The 19,568-nt window shown below is 37.1% G+C and overlaps 1 non-coding gene across 1 annotated transcript; it reads left to right on the top strand.

Annotated features, from left to right (window-relative positions):
- The first annotated feature begins 3,070 nt into the window (after positions 1-3,070).
- On the top strand, positions 3,071-3,178 carry LOC112761042 (small nucleolar RNA R71). The gene has a single exon (XR_003181449.1). It is a non-coding gene; the product is annotated as a small nucleolar RNA R71 (small nucleolar RNA).
- The last annotated feature ends 16,390 nt before the right edge of the window (positions 3,179-19,568 follow it).

Here is a 19,568-nt window from a genome sequence, read left to right as displayed (position 1 = left end):
ACTTGGTCCAACCTTTGATCAAAGTTGACTCTCCTTGTGTAGGGGCGTGCGTTCTCTTCCATGTTTGGCAAGTTGAACGCCAACCTCACATTTTCCGGACTAAAATCCAAGTATTTCCCCCGAACCATTGTAACATAATTCTTTGGATCCGGGTTCTTACTTTGATCATGGTTCTTGGTGATCCATGCATTGGCATAGAACTCTTGAACCATTAGGATGCCGACTTGTTGGATGGGATTTGTTAGAACTTCCCACCCTCTTCTTTGAATTTGATGTCGGATCTCCGGATACTCATTTCTTTTGAGTTTGAAAGGGACCTCAGGGATCACCTTCTTCTTGGCCACACCATCATAGAAGTGGTCTTGATGGGCTTTGGAGATGAACCTTTCCATCTCCCATGACTCGGATGTGGAAGTTTTTGTCTTCTCTTTCCCTCTTCTAGAGGATTCTCCGGTCTTAGATGCCATCAATGGTAATGGAAAAACAAAAAAGCTATGCTTTTACCACACCAAACTTAGAATATTGCTCGCCCTCGAGCAATAAACAAAAGAATAGAAGAAGAAGAAGAAGAAGAAGAAGAAGAAGAAGAAGAAGAAGAAGAAGAAGAAGAAGAAGAAATATGGAGAGGGAGAGGGAGATGTGGTTTCGGCCAAGAAGGGTGTAGAGGGGTGTGTTGTGTGAATTTGATGAAGAATGGAGGGCTTTATATAGGGAAGGGAGGGGGGGTTAAGGTTCGGCCATATGGGTGGGTTTGGGTGGAAAATTGGTTTTGAATTTTGAAGGTAGGTGGAGTTTGTGAGGTAGGTTTATGGGGAAGAGTGGATGGATGTGAGTGGTGAAGAGGTGATGGGGAAGAGAGTTTGAGGTGATTGGTGAAGGGTTTTTGGGGAAGAGTGTTTATGGGGTTGTGTGAAAGAGAGTGGTGAGAAGAAGTGAGTGGAGGTAGGTGGGGATCCTGTGGGGTCCACAGATCCTGAGGTGTTCAAGGAATTACATCCCTGCACCCATTAGGCATGTAAAAATACCCTTGTACACAACTCTGGGCGTTCAGCGCCAGGTTGGTGGCCATTTTGGCTGTTCAGCGCCCATTTGTGTGCCATTTCTGGCGTTCAGCGCCCAGAAGCTGCCCATTTTGGGCGTTCAGCGCCAGAACCATGCTCTGTTCTGGCGCTGAACGCCAGACAGATGCTCCTCCAGGGTGTGATTTTTCTTCTACTGTTTTTGATTCCGTTTTCAATTTTTATATTTATTTTGTGACTCCACATGATCATGAACCTAAGAAAACATGAAAAACAATAAAAATAAGAATTAGATAAACATTGGGTTGCCTCCCAACAAGCGCTTCTTTAATGTCAATAGCTTGACAGTGGGCTCTCATGGAGCCTCACAGATGTGCAGAGCTTTGATGAGACTCTCCAGCACCAAACTTAGAGTTTGGATATGGGAGTTCAACACCAAACTTAGAGTTTGGTTGTGGCCTCCCAACACCAAACTTAGAGTTTGACTGTGGGGGCTCTGGTTGACTCTGCTTTGAGAGAAGCTTTTCATGCTTCCTCTTCATGGTTGCAGAGGGAGATCCTTGAGTTTTAAACACAAGGGAGTTCTCATTCCATTGAAGAACTATTTCACCTCTGTCAACATCAATCACAGCTCTTGCTGTGGCCAGAAAAGGTCTTCCTAGGATGATGGATTCATCCTCTTCCTTTCCAGTATCCAGGACTATGAAATCAGTAGGTATGTAAAGGCCCTCAACCTTTACTAATACATCTTCTACTTGTCCATAAGCCTGTTTTCTTGAGCTGTCTGCCATCTCTAGTGAGATTTTAGCAGCTTGCACCCTATAGATTCCCAGTTTCTCTATTACAGAGAGGGGCATGAGGTTTATTCCTGAACCAAGGTCACACAGAGCCTTAAAGATCATGGTGCCTATGGTACAGGATATTATGAACTTTCCAGGATCCTGTCTCTTCTGAGGTAATATCAGTTGATCCAGATCACTTAGTTCATTGATGAACAAGGGAGGTTCAACTTCCCAAGTATCAATGCCAAATAATTTGGCATTTAGCTTCATGATTGCACCAAGAAACTTGGCAGTTTGCTCTTCAGTGACATCCTCATTCTCTTCAGAAGAGGAATACTCATCAGAGCTCATGAAGGGCATAAGGAGGTTCAATGGAATCTCTATGGTCTCTAGATGAGCCTCAGAGTCCTTTTGTTCCTCAGAGGAAAGCTCCTTATTGATCACTGGGCGTTCCAGGAGGTCTTCCTCCTTGGGATTCACGTCCTCTCCTCTCCTCACAGGTTCGGCCATGGCGCTTATGTCAATGGCCTTGCACTCTCCTTTTGGATTCTCTTCTATATTGCTTGGGAGAGTACTAGGAGGGATTTCAGTGATCCTTTTACTCAGCTGGCCCACTTGTGCTTCCAGATTTCTAATGGAAGATCTTGTTTCATTCATGAAACTTACAGTGGCCTTAGACAGATCAGAGACTAAGTTTGCCAAATTAGAAGTATTTTGTTCAGAGTTCTCTGTCTGTTGCTGAGTGGATGATGGAAAAGGTTTATTATTGTTAAACCTGTTTCTTCCACCATTATTAAAGCCTTGTTGAGGCTTTTGATCCTTCCATGAGAAATTTGGATGATTTCTCCATGATGAATTATAGGTGTTTCCATAAGGTTTACCTAAGTAATTCACCTCTGCTATTGCAGGGTTCTCAGGATCATAAGCTTCTTCTTCATAAGAAGCCTCTTGAGTACTGTTGGATGCAGTTTGCATTCCATGCAGACTCTGAGAGATCATATTGACTTGCTGAGTCAATATTTTATTCTGAGCCAATATGGCATTCAGAGTATCAACTTCAAGAACTCCCTTCTTCATAGGCGTCCCATTACTCACAGGATTCCTTTCAGAAGTGTACATGAACTGGTTATTAGCAACCATGTCAATGAGTTCTTGAGCTTCTGCAGGCGTTTTCTTTAGGTGAATGGATCCACCTGCAGAAGTGTCCAGTGACATCTTTGATAGCTCAGATAAACCATCATAGAATATATCCAGGATGGTCCATTCTGAAAGCATGTCAGAAGGACACTTTTTGGTCAACTGTTTGTATCTTTCCCAAGCTTCATAGAGGGATTCACCTTCTTTCTGTCTGAAGGTTTGAACATCAGCTCTAAGCTTGCTCAGCTTTTGAGGAGAAAAGTACTTGGCTAAGAAAGCCGTGACCAGCTTATCCCAAGAGTTCAGGCTATCTTTGGGTTGAGAATCCAACCATAATCTAGCTCTGTCTCTTACAGCAAAAGGGAAAAGCATGAGCCTGTAGACTTCAGGATCTACTCCATTAGTCTTAACAGTATCACATATCTGCAAGAATTCAGTTAAGAACTGAAAAGGATCTTCAGATGGAAGTCCATGAAACTTGCAGTTCTGCTGCATCAGAGAAACTAATTGAGGTTTCAGCTCAAAGTTGTTTGCTCCAATGGCAGGAAAGGAGATACTTCTTCCGTGTAAATTGGAATTTGGTGCAGTAAAGTCACCAAGCATTCTCCTTGCATTGTTGTTGGGTTCGGCTGCCATCTCCTTTACTTGTTCGAAATTTTCAATCAAGTTGTCTCTGGATTGTTGTAATTTAGCTTCTCTTAATTTTCTCTTCAGAGTCCTTTCAGGTTCTGGATCAGCTTCAACAAGAATGCCTTTTTCTCTGTCCCTGCTCATAAGAAAGAGGAAAGAAAAAGAAAAGAAGAGGAATCCTCTATGTCACAGTAAAGAGGTTCCTTATTGTTAGTAGAAGAAGAGAAGAAGAAATTCGAACACAGATAGAGGAGGGGGTTCGAATTTGGTGATGATGTGAGGAAGATATGTTAGTAGATGAATAAATAATTAAAATAAGATGAGAGAGAAGGAGGGAATTTTCGAAAATTAATTTTGAAAAGGAGTTAGTGATTTTTGAAAATAGTTTTTGAAAAATTGTTAGTAATTTTTGAAAATTCAAATTTAAAAATTAAATTAATTAATAAATTAAAAAGAAATTTTGAAAAAAGGGGGAAGATATTTTCGAAAAAGGAGAGAGAGAGAGTTAGTTAGGTAGTTTTGAAAAAGTTAAGAAACAAACAAAAAGTTAGTTAGTTAGTTGAAACAAATTTTGAAAAGATAAGAAGTTAGGAAGTTAGAAAAGATATTTTGAAATCAAATTTTTGAAAAAGATAAGATAAGAAGATATTTTTGAAAAGATATGATTGAATTTAGTTTTTGAAAAAGATTTGATTTTTAAAATCTCAATTAATGACTTGATTCATAAGGAATCACAAGATATGATTCTAGAACTTAAAGTTTGAATCTTTCTTAACAAGCAGGTAACAAACTTCAAATTTTTGAATCAAAACATTAATTGATTATGTTATTTTCGAAAATTTAATACAAAAATAAGAAAAAGATTTTTGAAAAATATTTTTGGAATTTTCGAAAATAACTAAGAATTTTGAAAAAGATTTGATTTTTGAAAAAGATTTTGAAAAATATAAGATTTTCAAATTGAAAATTTGATTTGACTCATAAGAAACAATTTGATTTTAAAAATTTTTGAACAAGTCAATCCAAATTTTCAAATTTGATGAGAGAAAAAGGGAAAGATATTTTTTTTATTTTTGAATTTTTATGATGCAAGAGAAAAACACTAAAAAGATGCAATGCATGAAATTTTTGAATCAAAATAATGAATGCATGTATGAATGCTATGAATGTCAATATGAACACCAAGAACACTATGAATGTCAAGATGAACATCATAGACACAATTTTGAAAAATTTTTAATGCAAAGAAAACATGCAAGACACCAAACTTAGAATTCTTTAATGCTTACGCACTAAGAATTCAAGAATGCATATGATAAACATGAAAAGACACAAAATAAAAAATCATCAAGATCAAACAAGAAGACTTACCAAGAACAACTTGAAGATCATGAAGAACACTATGAATGCATGATATTTTCGAAAAAATGCAAGATGCATATGCAATTGACACCAAACTTATAACATGACTCAAGACTCAAACAAGAAACACAAAAATATTTTTGATTTTTTTGATTTTCTAATTTTTTTGGATTTTTATTTTCGAAAATTATTTAGAAAGAAAGAAAAATAAGGATTCCAAAATTTTTAATATGAATTCCAGGAATCTTGCCATGTTAGTCTAAAGCTTCAGTCCAGGAATTAGACATGGCTCACTAGCCAGCCAAGCTTTCAATGGAAGCTCCGGTCCAAAACACTAGACATAGCCAATGGCCAGCCAAGCTTCAGCATTTAACACGAGAGTATATTGCTCTTGATAACAAATTGCAAGCCCCAGTCCAAATAAATTTAGACATGGCTTTACAGCCAGCCAGGCTTTACATGCTTCATGAAACACTAGAATTCATTCTTAAAAATTTTGAATAAAAATTTTATTTTTGAAAACATTTTTATTTTTATTTTTTTTCGAAAACAGATGAGAAAATTTTAGAAATATTTTTTGAAAAATTTTTTGAAAAGAAAACAAAAAGAAAATTACCTAATCTGAGCAACAAGATGAACCGTCAGTTGTCCAAACTCAAACAATCCCCGGCAACGGCGCCAAAAACTTGGTGCACGAAATTCTAAATCTCCAGGCTCGAACAAATCCTGGTAATGGCTCCAAAGCTTGGTGCTCTGATCTTAATTCATAATTGTCACAACTTCGATAGAACTAACCAGCAAGTGCACTGGGTCGTCCAAGTAATACCTTACGTGAGTAAGGGTCGAATCCCACGGAGATTGTTGGTATGAAGCAAGCTATGGTCACCTTGTAAATCTCAGTCAGGCAGATATAAAGTGATAATGGTGTTTTCGAAAATTTATATAATAAAATAGGGATAGAGATACTTATGTAAATCATTGGTAGGAATTTCAGATAAGCGAATGGAGATGCTTTTCGTTCCTCTGAACCTCTGCTTTCCTGCTATCTTCATCCAATCAGTCCCACTCCTTTTCATGGCTGGCTTTATGTGATACATCACCATTGTCAATGGCTACTTTCGGTCATCTCTCGGGAAAATGATCCAATGCCCTGTCACGGCACGGCTAATCGTCTAGAGGCATCACCCTTGTCAATGGCTTCATCTTATCCTCTCAGTGAATAATATGCTCACGCACCCTGTCACGGCACGGCTATTCATCTGTCGGTTCTCGATCATGCTGGAATAGGATTTACTATCCTTTTGTGTCTGTCACTAACGCCCTGCAATCGCGAGTTAGGAGCTCGTCACAGTCATTCAATCATTGAATCCTACTCGGAATACCACAGACAAGGTTTAGACTTTCCGGATTCTCTTGAATGCCGCCATCATTCTAGCTTACGCCACGAAGATTCCGGTTAAGAGATCTAAGAGATATTCATTCTAGCTTATTTCATGTAGAACGGAAGTGTTTGTCAGGCACGTGTTCATAGGGGAGATGGTGATGAGCGTCACACATAATCATCACCTTCATCACGTTCTTGGGTGCGAATGGATATCTTAGAAGCGAAATAAGATGAATTGAATAGAAAACAGTAGTACTTGCATTAATCTTTGAGGAACAGCAGAGCTCCACACCTTAATCTATGAAGTGTAGAAACTCTATCGTTAAAAATACATAAGTGAAGGTCCAGGCATGGCCGAGATGGCCAGCCCCCTAAAACGTGATCAAAGGATCATAAGGTAATCCAAAGATGCCTAATACAATAGTAAAAGGTCCTATTTATAATAAACTAGTCACTAGGGTTTACATGAGTAAGTAATTGATGCATAAATCCACTTCCGGGGCCCACTTGGTGTGTGTTTGGGCTAAGCTTGAGTGTGGCACGTGTAGAGGTCCTCCTTGGGGTTGAACGCCAGTTTTAGTGCCAGTTTGGGCGTTCAACTCTGGTTTTGGCTCCTTTTCTGGCGCTGGACACCAGATTTAGGTAGAGAGTTGGTGTTGAACGCCAGTTTACATCGTCTATTCTTGGCCGAAATATGGACTATTATATATTTCTGAAAAGCCCTGGATGTCTACTTTCCAACGCAATTGGAAGCGCTCCATTTCGAGTTCTGTAGCTCCAGAAAATCCATTTTGAGTGCAGGGAGGTCAGAATCCAACAGCATCAGCAGTCCTTTTTCAACCTCTGAATCTGATTTCTGCTCAAGTCCCTCAATTTCAGCCAGAAAATACCTGAAATCACAGAAAAACACACAAACTCATAGTAAAGTCCAGAAATGTAAATTTAACATAAAATCTATTAAAAACATCCCTAAAAGTAACTAGATCCTACTAAAAACATACTAAAAACAATGCCAAAAAGCGTATAAATTATCCGCTCATCAAAGGCATATAACCAAATAGTAGTCTCATCCACACCATGCCGCCTAGTAGTTGAGTAGGCTGTCTGAAAATCTTTAAGGAGCTTGATCGGCTCTTGAGCAGGTAAGCCATGAAACTTGGGCACTAGATTAATCAAAGCGGTCTTCAATTCAAAATCTGCAGCCAAATTCGGATGACGCGCTTGATATTGTTGCAGTGTAAAGTCTGGAGCTCCTGCCTCTTGGAGAGTAATCCTTCTAGGCTCCGCTATATTACCTGCACTTAAATCAACAGAATCAGTAGAAGAGGAGCTTGTTTCTTCCTCAAATGACGCTTCAGATTCACCCTCAGATAAGATTGGTGAATTGGTAGAAACCCCTTCACCACCCTCGAAGGCTAACCGACGTCGAGCTCGCCTAATACGTGAAATAGTTTTTTCGATCTCGGGATCAAACGCGGCTAAGCTCGGATCCGGTAGTGAACGCGTCATTCAATGAAAGAAACATTGAGCTTATGGTAATAAAATATATTAATAAAATTTAATAATAAAACTACTAATAAACAAAAATACACAAATAAAAAAAAGTGCAATTATGTAAATATAAAAATATTTACACCAACCAATAATTTAGCACACTGTTGCAACTCCCCGGCACCGGCGCCAAAAATTGACGTGCGAAAAAATGCCGGTTAAGAATTTATAATAAAAATAGTGTTGCAAGTACAGTTCTTAACCGACGAATTCCCGTTGTCAATTTAGAAGATGTCACAATTTAAGAATAAAATACCGGGAGTAGAATTCTCAGGTCGTTTCCTAAAGAGTTGACACAGCAATGTAAATTATTGATAAGGAATTTTCTGAGAAATTCTTTTAAGGTTGAGAACGGGAATAAATACTAAAAATTAAAGCAGTGAATAATAACAAGAGGTATTGTGTAATTGAAATAAAAAGGTCTTGACAAGGAGAAGATTAATTGGAATTTCTATCCTCGTTGAATTTTCCCAAGTATAATAGTAAAAGGTTGTTGTTGCTTCTACTTAGTTATACTCTAACTAATAAAGGAAAGTCAAGTAACTAATACCAACTCTGACTCACAAGTCCTAATCCCTTCCTAGGGAAGGATTAGAGTTAGTGAAAAGAGAGTTAGCCAGCAACTTCCAATTACAAATTATTACTTGAGTATTCCAACTCAAGGGTTTCCTATTAATCAACTCCAAAGTCAAGTTGGGAGTCTACTCCATTGACATGAATGCCATTTTCACAAACATGTAAAGGGAGTAGATGGAAGACATGGTAATTAAAATAAATTAATAAAAGAAAATTTTGAAGCTAATAATTAATTGAAGGAAATCAAACATGAAATGGAATTAAAGGTAAAAATTGTTCATTGCATTAATAAAATTCCAAAATCAGAAATATCCATATATGACCACGAACAAACTAATTGGAAAATAAAAGAGTAAGGTAATAGAAAAGCAAACTATAGTGATAGAGACTTCAAACGGAGGTAGTAACTCTTCCCAATATCCAATCCAAAAGCATAAAACTAAAAATCTAAGAATGTGAAGAACCCTAGAGGAAGTAGTGTTTTCTCTCCAGAATTCCAAAACTAAACTAAAACTAAGTGAATGTGAATCTCTGGTGAGTCTAGCTTGCCCCTTGGCTCTAGTCTGTGTTTCTGGGCCGAAAACTGGGTCCAAAGTCAGCCAAAAATTGCCCCCAGCGTCTTCTATAGTTGCAGCACGTGACGCACATCACGCGTACGCGTCAGTCACACGTACGCGTCGATGGGCTTCTGCTCTTGTCACGCGTACGCATCAGTCACGCGTACGCGTCGCTGTGAAATGCTCCAAATCACGCGCACACGTAAGCCATGCGTGCGCGTCGATCCTTGCTGGTCAACTCCTTTGTTTCTCGTGTTCCTTCTACTTTTGCAAGCTTCGTCTCCATCCTTTGAGCCATTCTTACCCTATATCGCCTGAAAGCAGTTAACACACAGATCACATCATCGAATGGTATAAAAGAGAATTAAAAATTGACAATTTAAAAGCTTAGGAAGCAAGTTTTCAATAATAACACAAAATTGGGAAGGAAGTGAAAAACATGCAAATTCAATGGATAAGTCTGAGATTATTTGACACAAACCACTCAATTTAGTCTAAAATACATCATAAAATAATAATGCATCAACAAGCAACAGTTTAAGTTTGGTGTTGTGATGAGCGGATATTTTATACGATTTTTGACATCATTTTCATATAGTTTTGAGTATGTTTTATTTAGTTTTTATTAAGTTTTTATAGGTTTTCGTGTGTTAAATTCACATTTTTGGATTGTATTATGAGTTTTTGTGTTTTTGGACAATTTCAGGTAATTTCTAGCTGAAATTGAGGAGCTGGAGCAGAAGTCTGATTCAGAGACAGAGAAAGCACTGTAGATGTTGTCTGGATCTTACCTCCTTGCATTCGGAAAGCTTTTCTGGAGCTATAGAAATCTAAATAAAGCGCTCTCAACGGTTATGAAAAGCTGATTTCTAGAGCTTTCCAACAATATATAATAGTCCATACTTTGCTTCGGATTAGAAGCCCCAAAACTGGCGTCCAACGCCAGCTACTTGCCCCCTTCCAGGCGTCCAGCGCTCACAGAGCAGAGACCAGCATCCAAACGCCCAAAGAGGAACCCCTAGCTGGCGTTCCATGCCCAGAGACCTCAAAGCACATGGATCTCATCAAAACTCAGCACAAACACTCACAAGTGGGTCCCAGAAGTGGATTTTTGCACCAAATAGACTATTTTACCCTTACTAGTCATCTGTTTAGTATTTAAAGTGTATTTTACATAATCATTCGAACATCATCTAGATCATTCAGCATATTTTCGTGTATTACTTTGTTTTTCACATAAGTATGAGTTTCTAAACCTCCAGATTGAGGGTAGAATCCCTGCTGCGTCCTATGAATTAGTAAAAGTATTACTGTTTCTCTTCGATCCGTGTTTGATTAATTCTAAGATGTATATTTATTCTTCATCAATATGAATGCGTTGAACTGGCATAAGGTTATCACATTCTACATGGGTTCAGAGTGTGTCTTTCATCGGACAATGATGAACCACCAGCTTGAATATACGTCTCTCAGATGGCTAATCCACGACTTCGTTTGGGACTTCTCGAGACATCAGTTCAGCCGATTTACGAGGAGACTAGGGTCTCTGTGGTAGAGGCTAGAACCCAAGGTACAGCATTCTCTGATCCAGAATATCTGACCTTATCTGTGGCATTTTGAGTAGGATCATTAAGGAGGATGAACTGTACGAGCTTCACCCTCAATCAGAATGGATCCGTACTAAACCTGGGGTTCAGATCTGGAGGAGTATTGGCAGCTGCTCAAACCAGTGTCAATCACATACAGCCTGCCATTGAAGAAATCACTCACAAGCAAAGGAAACAGTACTACCAGATTTAATTCAGAAAGACAAAGCAATTCCAGTCCTCAACTATTCTCTTTTCATAGTTTACACAACTTCTGAATTCTAATTACCCTTTTTATTTATTCCCTTTATTTTTATGCAATTAAAAATAACATACCAACATCTCCTACACTTTCATCTGTCTGACTAAGACCTGCAGGATAACCATAGATTAATTCAAACCACAATCCTCGTAGGATCAACCTTGACTCGCTCAGGTATTACTTGGACGACCCAGTGCACTTGCTGGTACAATAGTACGAAGGTGTGGGGATTCGTGCTACCAGTGGCATAATCCAAGTTTTAGAGGAGATGCTGCCCAAATTTTTATAAAATTGGAGTTTTTGTTTGAAGTGCTTGTTAGAACACTTTGGATTATTAAACGATTTTATAATTTGATATTGAGTTATTTAGAAAAGGATTATGTTTTGAGTTTTGCTTTATTTAGAAAAGAATGAATTATGGTTAAGGAAGTATGAAAATGGTGATTTGTGAATGAATTAGACATATGACCCCAGGTAAGAGGCAGTGGCATTGTCCACTTGCTCCGGAGAAGAGATGAGGAATAAGAATGATGAAAACTGAGTTTGAATTGTGAAATTGAATTGAATGATATTGAGAATGGATTGAAAATGAAATTGAATTCTGATTGAGATATATGTGACCGGGTAAGATGCAAGGGCTGAGTTCTGTTGTCACTTGCTCCGGGTCGAGAACTGTAACACCGCCTGGGTAAGAGGCAGTGGTGAGGTTGTCCCCTGCTCCGGGTACGCAGGTAAGATGCAAGGATTATGGCATTGTCCCACTTGCTCCGTGTTTAGTGTTCTGTCCAATGGTTAGCTACCAGGATATGTTGGGTTGACTGTATAACCGACAGATGAGCTCATTAGCCATAGGGCAGACATGCATCATATGCATTTGCGTGCTTTGTTTGGGTTTGCATTTGTTTTGGTTTGCCTAACTGCTTAATTGTCTCTAATTGCTATCTGAGCTACTTGCTATAACTGCTACCTATACCTGTGTTTTTCTTGTCTGTTTTGCCTGTGTTTGTTATGGTGTGGTACTTTTGAGATTGAGTTTTGGTGCTGAATTAATGATAGTGTTGATTGATTGCATGATTGGTTTCTAACTAAGTTTAGTAAAGTATGAAGTATCAAACTAGTTCAGCATAGACTTAATGAACCTATGTTTGGAATAGGTTGGTCATTCATACAGTTAGGAAACTTTTAAGATTCTTAAATGAGAAAAGTGAGTTTTGGATTTCTGGATACTTAACTGATTTCTTTTAAAAAGACTTTAAATTTTTGAGTGATTAAACCGTTGATTTTTTTAAAAAAGATTCATAAGACATCGATAATTAGAAAATAGATTTCTCTTTAAATATCTTTTTATGACAATTCTGAAACTCAGAGGTGAGACCGTGTGGTTAGGTTATCACCCCCTACAATTTTATCTTTTCAAGACGGACGAGGAAGCTTGCAAAGTTTTTGTTAAGTTCCTAATTATGTTGTTTTTGTTTGTATACATATGTTATAGACTTTCCCTTGCCTTTATTATTATATTTTTGTAAGAGGGATAAGAGTCATGACTGTAATAACATGTATGTATATGATACTTGTAAGTTGCTTGAGTAAGAAGTTTTGTATATGTGTATAAGCTTGTTTATCTTCAGTTAAAAAGTATTTCCATTTTTATTAAAAAGAAAACAGCAATACGATTTTGAGTCAAAGGCTCCTATTTTATTATTAAGTATATGAAGTCGTTGTAATACTTCTTGCTATCAGAGTGGTGCAGCCGGAAGCGTGATATTCTGATAGTGAAGGTGTTACATGGCATGCCTGACTTGATGATTATGGGGTGTGGCATGCCCTCTCTTCCTTCCTCCAGCGCATGGCACACCCTGTCCTCTGCTTAGGTGCATGGCATGCATGGCTTGACTCTTACATCCTTGGCTCTCCATTCTTCATCCTAAACCTTGCTTCTTGATCAACCTCTCTTTGCTACTTTATTTACCTCTCTTTTGATCATAATTTCTTGAAAACACTTAGCAAACACCTTATTAGCACAAGATACTTAAAAGTGGCAAGACTAGAAGATAAAACTGTAATTAAACCTAAGAAAACAATGAATTAAAGCAAGAAAAATAACTAATGATGTGAACACATCACAACACCAAACTTAAAACTTTGCTTGTCCCCAAGCAAAAAGAAAAGAAAAGAATTGAATTTGATGAAGGAGAGTTGAATCTTCTTGAAGCTCATGTCCCTCTTGAGAGTGGGGTTTAGCAAACTATGTGATTATAAACGGATTCTCTTCTTTCTTAATGAATCTTGAAGTCTTGGAGTGAAGAATCCTTTAGAATTGAGGCTCAGATGTGGTGAGATCTTTTTCTTTTAAGCTTTGATTGATCCGTGAATCCTTTATTTATAACAGAGATAGCTTTTTCGGTTGACAACTCTAAGTGTTCCATCTCAAGAAAACTCTTGATAGTGGGCTTTTGATCGATAATCCCAGGCCAGTTGGCCCAAGTTATCGGGTGATGAAGCACCCCACGGATCTAGCTATCCAAACCCCTCCTTGACACGGTCGCACCACAAGCATATAGCTAAAGATTTGAATTTCCAGAGATCGATGCTTAGAGCCTCTTTGGACTTATAAATGTCTTGTGTCAAGGCGGCTCTTGATGGTGAGCTTTCGATTGATAATCCCGGGCCGGTTGGCCCAAGTTATCGTGTGATGAGGCACCCATCGGATCTAATCACCCAACTCTTTTCTTGGACAATCGACACCACAGGCACATAACTAGGTTTCAGCCATTGATGCTCAGAGCTTTGCAACTTTGCTTTTATTTTTTATTTTTTTTAGTGTTTTTTCTTTTTTTTTTTCTTTGCTGTTTCTTTTCTCTCTTTCTTTTCTTTTCAATTCAAGCCAAGGATCTTCTTTTTCTTTGTTTAGAGATCTCATAATACTTTTCTAAGCCTCTGCTCATGAAGAATCATTCTTCCCTTTTCTCCGAGGTCATTAATATTTTACCACGGTCCATGGAATATAATCACACGGTTATGCCACCACTTTTCATAAAAGGGACTTTAGTTAATAGATTTAACTTTTCTCCATCAAAACAACTCTTTATGTGATTAGAAGGCTTAGCGGACAATTTCAGTAATAAGCGTGATGACAAAATAAAACAAAGAAACAAACACGATGCAAATAAAGAAAAAGAAAAATGAAAGAAAACTTAAAGAAGGAAGGAATTACTAACCACCATACACAATTGTTACCAGATTCATTTTCTGTTCTTTGTTGCTCTCTTCATCCTTATTTTTTATCTTAGTTGCAATACTAAACTTAGAGTTTGGCTGTGTACAGATTGGTGAACACCAAACTTAGAGTTTGATCATATGATAAAGTAGTGAAGAGTATGGAGAAACATAGAATGATAAGTACATATTGTGTTACGTGATGCATGCATGAGTTTTTTTTTCGAATAAAAGAAAACGTACGCAAAATATGAAGGATGCATGCAGAAGAAGAAAATAATGGTGGTAGTGAAAACTTTTGAAAATCAATTTTAAAAATTAAAATCAATAAAAAAAATTATGAGTAGAAAGTAAAAATTAACTAAGATCTAACTTATTCATAAAAATATTTTTTCCCTTTTTCCAATCAGTTAAAACAAATGACCTTAATAAAGAAGAGAAGAAAAAGGATAGTAACTGACTGGGTTGCCTACCAACAAATGCTCTTTTAACGTCACTAGCTTCACTCATACCGCTTTCTAGGATAGAGAATGGATTATTTTTGTTGACCTTCTCTTCCAAGATAGTGTCTTTTGCTTGATGGCCACGATCTTTCTCTCAATGCTTTTCTCTATGAACTGCACATCTTCTAGCTTTTCTTCTTTTCCAAAACTTGGATGCTGTACAGATTTTTGAAGGGCTCCTTTATCAAGAGCTTCTTAGATTGATGGGTCAATTTTATCAACCTTCATGCAACCTTCTGATTCGTTGGGGTGTGGACTCTTAATGTTGATAGCCTTGTATTCCTCTCTAAGATTAGGTATTGTGCCACTTGGAGAGGAATTTGCTTGCTTCTCTGCTGATTGCTTGGAAATTTTTCCTCTTGTTTCTCCAAATCGTTGATGGGAATTCTTGGCCTCTGAAGTTTGTTCTTATTTTTTGCATAAAATCTTGGAGTTCTTGAACAAACTTAGTAATAGTTTGGAAAAATTTTTCTATCTTCTTCTCAAGAGAAAACTCAGCCACAATTTGAGATAATCTCTCTACAGCATGCTCAAGAGGATTTTGGAATTGCATCTGGCTCTCTTGCTGTTGGTATGCAATATTGGAGAAGGCTTGTTCTTGATTCCACCATCCATCATTAGGATACTCCCTCCATTCAGGGAAGTAAGGCTCGTTCTCTAGCTTTGGAAAGTATCCTATGTACTTAGAGTATCTTTGTCCTTGATTCTCCCAATTGAAAGTTGGATAATTTCTCCATTTAGAGAAATATGAATCATTCTCTGGCCTTGAGAATGGTTCCATATAGTTTACTTGCTCTCTGAGTGGCTCATCATACATTCATTTTACTTGACTTGTGAGTGAAAAAAGTTGTTGAATCATGAGTTTATTATTAAAGAATATTTCCTCCATAGCATCCAACTCTATCATTCCCTTACACACAGACACCAAAATTGATTAAAAGCACCGTGTGAAAAAATATGAAAACAAGTAATGTGGAATAGTAAAAAAAACAAAACAAAAGTAAAATGGGATCTAATTTAGCAATTTAACCCAACGTATGATGTTGATCTCAATTAATCCTCGGTAATAGCACCAAAAACTTGATGAGCGGAAAATAGATGCTCACAGATACTAGCAAGTGCACCGGATCATTTAAGTAATACCACGGTGAGTGGATATCATTCCTACGAGGATTAATGGATTGAACACACAAATATCGAATTAAACTACTAATTAGGTCAATAAAACCTAGAATTGTTGAGTGCTGAAATCTTGAAGACTTGCTGGAAAACTTGAAAGGCTTAAATGCTAAATTGCTTGAGGGCAGTACGTGTGATTTCTTGATGGAAAATATATATGATGGAGAAGTTAAAGGTTTTGGAGATGTTTAAGTTCTTAGAAAAATCAAACTTTGTTTTCTCTATTTCAAATCAAGCAAAGATCCTTCACGACGAATCTTAATTAACCGATTTTCAATGTCTTGGCTCCTAGATTTCTCTTCAATTGATCAACAACAAATTTCTTGGTCAATCAAATAATTAAAGAGGTTAAGTGTAAAAACTGATTCAATTCCTCATAAGATTCAAAAGTACTCCTTAGGTTAGATTATATGTCACGTATCCAAGCTAGTCCTGCCCAATTATATCTTATGCGGAAACAAAATTTTCAAAAATTGTCCTAATCTAAATTATATGTTACGTATTCAAAACTAGAGTAATCAACAATCATGTATTGTGTCGCATGCTTTAAATGCTATGTCTAGTCAATTAGAAAAGCCATGTGAAAGAATTTTCAAGCATAATCTAGATATAAACCCTGTCAAGTCAGTAAACAAATTCAAAACGGGATTAGTACGCCTATCGATGCTACTAATTCTTTAAGGATAAAGAACGAAACACTCAATCATAAACAGATCAATGCAAGCTTTAAACAGAAGAAAACTTAGATTAATAATTCATGGAAAACAGAAATAGAGCTCCCAACCCTTTGACAGGGAGATTAGTAACTCATGGAGAAATTGAGAAACAAAGAAAAAGAAAGGAACAAGAAGAGCTACATGAGGGATCCGAAGATCCTCCCCCCTGGTTGTTCTCCTCTGTGAGCAATTCTCACTTATTTAAATCCTCGATTTCCTAATTCAAATTCAAATTCTAATCTTATCTTCATCGGAATAATTAAGATAAACTCTAACTAATTCAAATCTTAAATTTTAAAACAGAATCAAGAGGAATTCAAACTAATTAATTACAGACTCTTCTTCAATCTTCAAATTGAAATCAAATCTTCAAGGTTGGGCTTGATATGAATCAATGCTGGACAAGGTAAGTTTTGGACTAGTGTGGCACACACAAACTCTTGGTGGCTTGCCTGAGTTTAGAAAACACTCACAGGGCTTGAATTGGGCTAGGGCGTGGCACGCCCTTCACTTAAAATGCTTCTAGGGACTTCTCTTGGATAGGGCATGGCAAACTCCTTTCTTCACATGGCACACCCTTGAACTTGAATGGCTCCAGGGTGTTTGGGCGTGCCACTTGCTGTTTTGGGCATGGCACGGAATGCATTTGTTTTTCCTTCCGGCGCTGATTTTTGAACTGCAAAGATGAGGGTTGTTCATGGTTCAAAATGAATGTCCACTATATACATATGCATATCGTTGCAAAGCTCTGGATGTTATCTTTTCAAAGGCATTAAAATCGCTTCATTTGGACCTCACTAGTTGAGGTTATACTTATTAGAGTATGAAGAGGTCAGGATGGACAATATTTATGAATTTGCTTCTAGGAATGATTTTTGCTAGGGCGTGGCACGCCCTGTTCTTAGCGTGGCATGCCCTCCTTGTGTTTTCTTCTAGGGGTTCGGTTTTGAACATGGTGTGGCAGGCCTTGTCCTTGGCGTGGCACACCTTGTCCTTGGCGTGGCATGCATGTAATACGCCCTGGCTCCTTCTTGTTTGGGTGTGGCACGCCCTATCCCTGGCGTGGCACGCTTTGCTTAATGATTATGGGGCGTGGCACACCCTCTCTTCCTTCCTCCAGGGTGTGGTACCCCCTGTCCTCTACTTAGGTGCATGGCATGCATAGCTTGACTCCTACATCCTTGGCTCTCCATTCCTCATGCTAAACCTTGCTTCTTGATCAACCTCACTTTGCTACTTGATTTACCTCTCTTTTGATCATAATTTCTTGAAAACCCTTAGCAAATATCTCAGTAGCACAAGATACTTAAAAGTGACAAGATTAGAAGATAAAACTGTAATTAAACCTAGGAAAAAATAAATTAAAGTAAGAAAAACAACTAATGATGCGAACGCATCACTTCCCTAAAAAATTCACACTACCACTAGACCCACAATATTTTATTATTATTATTATTTTGACCCACCTTTTCTCACGACTATTCTCTTTTTTATTTTTCTTTCCTCCCTTAAACAACTAATGCCTTGATCATCTCCCACAACCTTATTATAAAAAATCTGCATATTTCTACATGTCCAAACTATCCAAACTGCCGCATAGAAGATAGCTTTTCAGTTGTGCACTTTTAATTTATGTACCTCTTAGCTCATCCAATATTCAAACCAATTTTTTAGGATCCATTTGGTTGACATATAGGATAAAACATAGACACAAAGATATAGACATTAAAGATATAGACATAAAAAAATCCACATCATAACACGACTTTATCACTTTCTTCCATAAGATCTCTCCCTCGTCCGAATACCTCTACCACTATTTAAAAAGCATTTTTTATAGCCAAATCTCCTATCCTCAGATCCCATGCTCTTTCGGGTTTTTCAAGTTGCTCCACCTTATTATTGGCATAGCATTTTTTTTTGCATGTCCTTCCCCAAAAAAATTCTCGATTGGAGTATGATTCTTTTTCTAATTACTATTTTAGGCATTTTTAACCGCCCCAAGTGCTACATCGACAAAAATCTCACTAATATGTTATCTTAACAAGTTTTGTGAAAGGTTTAATTTTCTCAAAATCTCCTTTGATAAAGATTTAACATGTATTTTTTGTGAAAAAAAGGAAAAAGGCCAAAGTATCTTTTAAAAGTATAAATGTTGTGTCTATATTAAGGTCTCATGAACTATTACATTTGGATTTGTTTATTTGGTCCTAACACGGCTATTGGTCTAATTTATAGAATGCCTTTGTAATAGTTTATTATCTTGAGTTTCTAAAGATGATACTTTTGAAAATTTTGTTAAATTTTCTCAAAGAGCATAAAATGTAAAAGGTTTTATGATGATCTCAACCATAATATTTGATGAGTTTGTAAACTCATGTTTTAAAATGTTTTGTAAAACACTATACGAAAGTTGTCGGATACCGTCAGATTTACTAGCGAATTTACCAAAAAATTCGACGATAATCTGTTTACCGTCGAATTTAGCGGCAGAATAAATCCGATGGTATAAACTTCGCCGGTAATTATTTACCGGTGAATTTTTTCGTCCTTTGCTAATTACCGTCGAAAAAGTTTTGCCGATAATCCAATAATAATATATTATTTATTAATAATTAAATTAATAACCATCGGTGGATTTAACCCACGGTAAATCTGTCAGTAAATTTAAATTTTAATTTTTTAAAATATATTTAAAAATTCAATAATCAAAGAGAGTGTGTCATGCCCAATTGCATGTTATATAATTTGAAAAACAAAAAACTCTGTACAATTATAATCTCCATAATAAATAATAGATAATAAGAAGCAATAGATAAAAGACTATAAAATTTGTGGAGTGTCATAAGCAAAGATGATATGAAGCTAAGGAACACGAAATTGAACATATATATATATATATACATATATATACCATCAGTATGAAGCTGAGAGAAGAGAGGCTCTTGCTCTTGCTCTTACAAAAAATTAAAGCTCTTACTCTGCCTGCAAAAAAAATTGTCCATATTCAAGAAGGGTGCTTATTTTAACGTTATAAATACCAATAGTGAAATGGTACACATTAAAATCATAAGGCCAGAAATACAATAGCAACAACAACAAAGTCTT

This window comes from Arachis hypogaea, chromosome 16 (genome assembly GCF_003086295.3).
Source record: "Arachis hypogaea cultivar Tifrunner chromosome 16, arahy.Tifrunner.gnm2.J5K5, whole genome shotgun sequence".
NCBI classification, from domain to species: domain Eukaryota; kingdom Viridiplantae; phylum Streptophyta; class Magnoliopsida; order Fabales; family Fabaceae; genus Arachis; species Arachis hypogaea.
The sequence above is the reverse complement of the archived record's forward strand: the minus strand, read 5'-3'. Positions and strand labels throughout refer to the sequence as shown.